The sequence below is a fragment of the Helianthus annuus genome, chromosome 9 (assembly GCF_002127325.2).
Source record: "Helianthus annuus cultivar XRQ/B chromosome 9, HanXRQr2.0-SUNRISE, whole genome shotgun sequence".
Classification (NCBI taxonomy): domain Eukaryota; kingdom Viridiplantae; phylum Streptophyta; class Magnoliopsida; order Asterales; family Asteraceae; genus Helianthus; species Helianthus annuus.
This window is the reverse complement of record NC_035441.2, coordinates 73,722,660-73,731,715: the sequence shown is the minus strand read 5'-3', so window position 1 is coordinate 73,731,715 and position 9,056 is coordinate 73,722,660.

Here is a 9,056-nt window from a genome sequence, read left to right as displayed (position 1 = left end):
TGACCCATACTGGTAACCATATTAGGACGTGGTGACCAGCATACTTGACCAAGTAAACTAATCTGCCGAGCAACCCAAGGTGAGTTCAAACACTAAAAGCATGCGTCCCAGGGAGGGACACGGACAAACTGACATCTTCGGGAAGAATACTTCCAAACTAATATTTCCGGGGGAAAATACGAATGGGTACTTTTAAATCACTATCTCCGGGGGAGATACGTTTGGATATTATTTATAAATCACAACTAGCAAAACTAAACGAAACTCTATCATATTAAGTCCCTGCTTACAGTACCGATTAATCGCCGGGGGCGAACGGGTTATTAGTTGATAGCGCTATTAGGTTTGACAACCTCACACCGTGACCGAGGGATCGGGCGTGAACTAGTAGACCTTGCATCTTGGTCAATGATGATAGACATTGACTCGGGGCACAACATCTTTTCGTCAACAGTTTCGATAATGCCAGTTTAGTAAGCTTTCATATGGGGTAGCTCCCCATGACGTGATTATAAATGCTTTATCTAAACAACTCATGTTTTCTTTCGATAAGTTAAAACTTGACACCTTGTGAACTCGCCAACATTATGTTGATACCCTACTGCATGCTTTATAGGTACCCAGTGACTCAGGAGCTTGCAGCTTGGGGATGTGTAGGGGTCGTCTAACCCATGCGTTGGGTTCTGAATAAACTTGAACTATGAACTTTGTTTTAAACTGTTTTGTCTATGCTTCCGCTACTTACCTAAACTACTAATTGAACTTAAAACTTCTGAACTTTGATTATGATATTGGCTAACCCCGTGGTTGGTGAATATTACTTATGTTATTAATTAAATTACTCAGTATAATTGGTGGCTGGATCCTGGTCAGTCACGCCTCCAAGCGGTAGTACTTTGCATGCGGATTTTGGGGGTGTGACATGCTTAATATCTTACACAGACACAAGTTGCAAACATAATATCAGGCCTTGGTGAAGTTAAGTACAAAAATGACCCAATCATCCATCTATAAAGTGTTTGCTCTATCAAGTCATCCTTTTCATCGGATATGAATGGTTTTGATGTACTCATGGTGGTAGCACATGATTTACAATCATTCATGTCAAATTTTTCAAAAGAGTTTTGACATATTTGTTTTTGTGAATGAAAGTTCCATTTTCAAGTTGTTGTACTTGGAGACCAAGAAAACATTGTAACTCCCCCATGGCACTCATTCCAAATTGAGTTGTCATCAATTTTCTTAAATCATCACACAGTTTATCACATGTGGACCCAAATATGATATCATCCACATAGATTTATACATTTAACAGATCTTTCCATTCCCATTTTAGAAAAACAGTTTTATCAATTTTACCTCTTTTAAATTTGTTGGATAGGAGAAAAGTGGACAATGTATCATACCGGGCACTTGGTGCTTGTTTTAGTCCATATAGAGCTTAGTTTAGCCTGTAGACATAATCAGGATGGAATGTGTCTTCAAATCCAGGTGGTTGACACACATAGACCCCTTCTTGGATTTTTTCCATAGAGAAAAGCACACTTTATATCCATCTAATACACCTTCATGTTGTGGTTGACAACAAAGGCCAAGAAGAGTCTTATAGCTTCCAACCTTGCTATAGGAACAAAGGTTTCATCATATTTTATCCCTTATTCTTGTCTGTAATGTTGAACCACAAGCCTGGCTTTGTTTTTTTTTTTTATAAAAATACCTCTTTCATCAATTTTGTTCTTAAAGACCCATTTTGTACCAATTGGACAAGCGTCCTTTCGTAATGTTACAAGTTTCCATACTTGTTGCCTTTTAAACTGAATAAGCTCTTCTTGCATGGATTCTACCCAACTGTTTTCTTTTCATGCCTCTTGGTATTTGACAGGTTGGATTAATGATAGCAATACCTGCAAATAGGCAGACATTTGAGATTTGGCTTCTTGTGAGCACTCCTGCATTGATGTCTCCTACAACTTGTTCTGGTGGATGAGATCTGTGGAAGATAGTGTTTCTAGTGTATGGAATGATGGAATTTTGTGGTGAATGGCATAATTGGGAATTTTGTGGTGAAACCTCTGTTGCCATTATAATATGGTTAACAGTAGTTTGAAATGGTGGTGGTGGGATTAGCCTAAGTGTTGAATTTGATATGGAGGATAGATTAGTGGTTTGACCACATGCAACATCAGTGGTTTGACCACATGCAACATCAGTGGTTTGACCACATGCAACATCAGTGGTTTAAGGTTATCTTTGGTCAACAATGGTTTCAGTTGTTGTGGACTAACTGTTGTTTTGTGCAGATGAACTTTGTGGATCAGAAGAGAATTTATATTGGGATGGCACCTCAATGTCAAATCTGTAATATTGTTGCACTTCTGTTTGTTTACCTGTATCAATGTCAACCTATGTAGTTACATCTTCAAATTTAAATATATCAAGATCAAACAGTTCTGCTGGATTTTTAGGGATTTTCAAGGATGATAATTCATTGAATTTCACATTAAATGTTTCTTATATAGTCATGGTCCTTGTGTTAAACACTTTATAGGCCTTGGCTATAGAATAATATCCCAAGATATATCCACAATCCACTTTGGCTACAAATTTTGAAATTGAATCTTTGAGATTCAAAATGAAGCATAGGCAGTCAAAGAATTCGAATTTCGTTTTCCCGTTTTTCGTGATCACTTTTAAGCACCTTCTGAATGATTGATCAGTTAAACGGTGTTCTCCACAATCAACAAATCTTCATCGGATAACGAATCATCTGGTAACGTGTCACACCCAACCGATGGCGGAATCATCGGGGCATGGCACTGAGCGAAACAGATTGTCCAGAAGTTTCCATAACAATTATCATACCATTCAATTTAAATTAATACGTCCCATACCGTATCTCAAATAGCAATAAATTATTACAGACAAAATCCAGGCAAATGTTCTGTTCCAACAACTCAGATTTTTATATACAGTAATTGTTTATCTGCTTCTAGAGACCCATAATTTGACCACTACAGACAACTATTTATTAGGCTCTAGAGCTTTATTCTAGCCTCGCTTTCCTAGCAGATAAGCATCTTAAACACCTGTCACATACGTTAAAATAAAGTCAATACATAAAATGTAAAGGTGAGCATACAAGTTTGATATAGCATATAGAGTTCGAAATAGTTTATGCATAACCAGAACGTACACAGAGGAAAACGAAGCATGTTAATTATCGACATGGATCTATCGATACTAATGACTGCGGGTTGACTGCCCAATGCAGTTCGCAATACATGATTACCACCGTAATCCATGCAAGTAATTGTCCTTAACAACCCCCGTGTGAGCGGGTGCTGAGTCCAAACTATAGTACTATCGTCGTTAAGGCAGGTAGACAGCATTCCACGTGTAAACATAACAACAAGCATTCATTTAGTCACGTAATACATGCGGTAACGGTTAGCGTTTAAAGTAATTGAGTAGTGTGTTCGATTGTGGTTTAGAATATGTAACGTATGTGACACCCAAAAGTGCTAAAGCAAAAAGGGTTCGAGTATACTCACAGCGGTTGATGGATTGAAGGGTGTAGGATCGTTTGAGGACCCGAATTGAGTCGTTCAGAGGCGTTCTAAACAATATGAAGGGCGGAAATAATCTTATTGAGTAATTCAGCAAGAATTTCACTAATAACTGTCTTGTATATTGATATAACACTGTTTACAATCAGTAGACAAACCGGTAGCACCTCGGTATCACAATCTAATTCCGTTAAAAATGACACGGAATCAACCCTATATATAGGCGACCTAATTTCTCTTGAACAAGACTCAAACGGTATTACAGTTTCACGCGGAATTAGACATACAAACGAAATTAACACTTCACACGGAATTATCTTGTAATTCCGTGCGGAAATACATTAAGACTATTCAAGCGGAATTAGCACATTGAAGCGGAATTAACTTTCTGATCTGCTCTCTCGATCTTCGTGCCACGAGCAATGCAAGACTCCTTCGAACAAAATCCTCTATCCTCGAATGTTGAATCTTTAACAAATCAGGATCTCAATCTGGCTCTTGCTTCTCTTGATCAGATCTCTTGATTCCTGTTCATCAGCATCATTAACTTGCATGAACTTTGATTCCAGAATTGTAACTTGGCTCTTATCATCTACAAACTCCCCTTTTTGATAAGCTGGGATCGCAGCCTGGCTTTCATAGAATCAGAAATGAAACCTGGCTCACACTCTTCTCAGGATCAGAATCCAGGTTATCATGCACATCCTCTACCACACAATAAATTTTATCAATTCAACATTTGACAACTTTATATATTCAAATTCCCCTTCAAATTAATCTAGATTGATTTACATTTTAAACCTTCCGATGACCACTTGCAGAAACATATTCAAAAAATTTTTAGCTTCAAAAGACTCCCCCTAAAAATGATCATCATGTTCAGCACTTGGAATTTTGAAAATCAGCCTTTCAACACCAGTTGTCAAAAATCTTTTTGAATTTTTCAAAAATGTAAGCTAAAACACACTTAAAATCTTTTTGGGATTTTTGATTTTCGTGAAATACAGTAAACAAATATTTACAGACAATATTTTTGTAAGTTTGTGAAAGAGGATCATATCAGTTTATGAGACAAATCACCAACACCATTAAGCTTTAGACATTTTAAGTTCTAAATGATTCACCTAGATTATCAATTAAATCTTTATACAAATTTCAACTGTTTCAAGATACGAGATTAATGTTTTAAATACTTGACTTATTCGCGTGTCCCACCTCAGAATAAACTCCTGTATCCAGATTTCTATATTCAGTCTTATAGGTGAGTGTACACTAGTGATATCTGTAAACGGGTAAATGCGAAACCGTGAGAGCTCAGGTCAGAACTTCCGTTCAGCAGAGAGATGACGGCTCGACTTTCGGTGTGTCCCGTTTGGGGATCTTTTCTTCAACTGCCATTGATACATATCTTTCGATAATTCTCATTTTTTTAGCAGAGGGCTGGCTTTAAGATTAAAGCTTATGCAAAGTATTATACGAGGACTAGGCTATTGCTCCCGCAAAATCAGAAGTCCTGGTATAATACCCCATATATCACCACGCACAAAGACCTAGTATGTCAGAAATAGAAAATCTTTCAACCAAGATTTTGGGGGTTACCCATATATCCGAGAGATGTTCCCCACGAGATAAGTAAGCATTCGAATTTATGTTTATATCTCGAAAACAATCTACTAAATGAGTAAAAACCTACTGATACATCATCAGTAAAATCATTTATCACTTTTTGACTTTCCAAATCTTTAGCATGTTGTGATAGTCCACTGATGTACTATCATTTCCTCTTTTTACAACAAAAACTCATTTTGAAATTTTCTAATGTTTTTGACTTTTTCAAATTTTCTAATGTTTTTGGATTTTCAGAAAAATTCTTACTCCCCCTAAAATTCAAACACATTTAAAGAAAAAATTGAAAATCAAACTGTACAAGAAAATGACAAACTGATGTATCAAGCTTCAGATCTCCATCCACTTGGCATAAACAATCAGAACTCCCCCTTTCAACAAACTCTTTTCTCATTTTGATTTCAAAACACTTAAGTTTGTTTTAATCAAAATGATTTTTCCGGAAAATAAGTTTTGTTGATTTTAACTCACATGTAGGTTAGGGGATCAATTCATCACATTGTTCATCTTTAACCACTTGTAAAAATAACCATCAATTACTTGTATAAAAGATAAATCAAGTACAATTTAATGTTCCTGATTATCTTGAAGATTAAGTACCACTTGTAAGAAAAATATCTCATATGTAAGTTTCTCAGGAAAGATGCGATACCTACTCCTTACTTACCAACCTGGGAGTTCCGGCATAGTCCATCACCTGTAAAAATTTATCAATTCTTAAGATTCATTCACAAACATAATTTTATCAAGAATGATGCCGATTCCTGCTCCACGATTACAAACTTGGGAGCACCGGCAAGTCAGGATTTTTACATGTTAAACACAGACATCCAAGCCTCAGCAAGGTTGGATGGTAGCTTATCAAGTTCACTTTCAGTTAGGGTGTATGTTGCCTTCTTTGTTTCATAGAATTCTTTTACCCCTTTCAACTTACCCTCGACCATTTTTCCAAAACTCTTTTTCACATTTCCAGTAAACACTTTATCAACATCAAATTCTTTCTTTTCAGAATAGAATTGATTTGATATTTCAACTTTCCCAACTTTTTGTTTAAAATTCCCAGCCTTCAATGATGGAAAATTAACATCATCCACTGGAGGTACTGAGGTTTCTTCTTTAACCTCAACCTGTGGCTCCACTGATTTTGTGGAATCAGATTCATCGCCAGATTTCTCATCAACCTTTTTAACAACCCATATTTGATTGTCTTTAGTTTTCTTTTTGTAAAAATTTTTCTTTGAACACTCACCAACTTCATATGTTGAATTTTCAAAAATTTTGAATTTTTCAGTTGGTGGTTCAACTTTTTCAACAATGTTTTCTTTAAGTTTCGTAGAGACTTCCTGTTTTGGTTTCGTTGCTTGAGAACAATTCCATGCAATATGTCCAACTTCATTGCACTTGTAACAGGTTCTTGTCTCCTTCTTATGAAAAACTCTAGTCCCCATTCTCTCTTGCTTCTTGGCAAGGAATTCCTGATTCGATTCCTTCCAGAATGGGCTTTTTGATTCCTCTTCCGAGCTTGTTCCTGCAACAAATTTTGTTTTTGGTTTATAAGTTTTTTCATTTTTAAAATTTTCTGGTGGAGTAAATCCAAGACCTTTCTTTTTGAAATTACCGTTATGATTTGGTTTCTTTTGAAAACCAGAACCAGAACCGTAACCCTTTTTCTTGTTTAACCTTTGTTGAACTCTTGAAGTGTCTTTTTAGGTTTTGCAGTAAGATTTACATCTTTTATTTCAGAAATATTGATTTCTGTTAATTTGAAAACCTTTTTGATCATTTCAAAATTAACACTTCTTATTGGAAATTCTTTATCAGAATATAATTTGTTAGAATCATTCAAAGTATAAGCAACTTCAAATGTTTCCTCATTCAAATTAGATTTTGATAGCAAAAACTCTTTAGTATAAACCCGTTTAACCGACGACTTTGGACTGTCAACTGATGATGATCTTGGACTTTCCGACTCAGACTTTGACTCCGACTCCTCATCTGTATCTAACACCTGATCGACCACCTTTTTTTATTAACTCAGACTCATGATCAGTGTCAGACGATGTGAACGTGACGTCAATGTTTTCTGGTAATTCATCAGTTGTTTCGAATTTTAACTTTATATTAACTGCCTTTTGGACTTGCTCCTCATTTGGTTTTCTGGGAGAATATCCTTCCCAAATCGGAGGCAGACACTTGTTATAACTAACACTCTGTTTCTTACCAGTATCCTCCTTCTTTGGCTTCTCTTCTTGAAATGCTTCAAAACCTACAACAGTTAGATAAATTCGATTAATAAGATAATCAGAACTAGAATAACTCTGTAGTAGTCGTCTGATTCTCTCATTTTCTATCTTTTCTGTCTCCAACTCTTGCTTCAGCTTGGCACGTTCCTCGATGTAATGATTTATAGCCTTTTGTTTAGACATCATCATAGCATTCATCATGATCAGTGCATCTTCTTTTTCAGAATTTGTCTTTTGAAGACCAGTTACTGTTCTGTTCAACACATCATATGACTCTTTCACATAATTAAGATTAAACAGTAATTGTTCTTTCATTTTCTCAAACTCAGCCAACTTTTGATCTTTTGTTGCACATTCCTTGCAAGATTCTAAACACGTTAAACAAGGCTTGATGACTTCCACAATCTTTTCTACTTTACTGATCTTCTCAGCTTCAACAACTTTTTCAGCTTCAGTCACCTTCTCAGTTTCAGCAATCTTCTCAGCAACAATTTTAACTTCTTCATTTTGAACAGTCTCATCTTTTTGAACAACACTTTCAGACTTCATTTTTTTTGTTCTTTTGCAGCTCGTCTCTCCTTCAGTTTCTCCAAGAGATCTGCAAAATAAAATTGAAAGCTTTCAGGAGATAGATGAGTTTTTGCAACATTAATATGTCTTTCTTCTTCATCATCACCACTGTCATCAGTTGGTGATTGATCAAAATCTACTGTCTTCTCAGAATTATCGTCTGAAAAACCAGAATCAGATGGTGTTTGATCAAAAACAGTTGCTCTTTCTAAACTTTTATCTGAACTTTGTGAGCTTTCATCTGATGAAACAGACTCTTATTCTTGATCCTTCACATTAACACCAATCACTTTCATCCACTCTGTAAACAAATCTGGTTCTTTCACAATTTTAGCAATGAAAGCTTTAAACTCTCCATTCTTATCCACAAACATATCCCAGCTAAAACCTTCTGGTAACCTCTCATCATCTTGATTGATTAGGCATGCTTTGTTGTCAGATGAAATATATTTATCCCAGCTGAAATTTTCTTGATTAACTAAACATGCTCTCTTTGAAGAATCCTCTATTACTTTTCTACCATGAGCCACTTGTGGTTCTTCTTGTTGTTGTTGTTGACCGACTTGTTGATATATGGCTTTCCAATAGTAATTATCCTTTCCGAATGGATTCTTTGCTTCACTTGCTTCTCGATTTGTGCATTCCCTCTTGAAATGACCTTTCTCCCTGCATCGAAAACAAGTAATCTTAGATTTATCAAAACCCAAAGTTGAAACATGTGCATCCAAGAAATCATTTCTTCCTGTTATCATTTTAAACTTTTCTGCTCTTCTTAAGACACTAGCTAGACACCATTTGATGTCTATGAGCTCCATTTCTTCAGCGTCTATCTGATCGTAATCCTCTTTTGTCAGCATAGGATTCCTGATCCTTCCTGCAACTAAACCTTCATAAGATTGTAGCACCGTTGCAAGTAACGACATGTGATCTTTTGCAATTTCTTCAGAAAAACTTTGACCATCTGGAAGATTCAATGCAATATTGCACTGTATCACACATCCATTTCCACTTTTGGAAAGACTTAATAGGAACCCCCTGCCGACGTCGAACT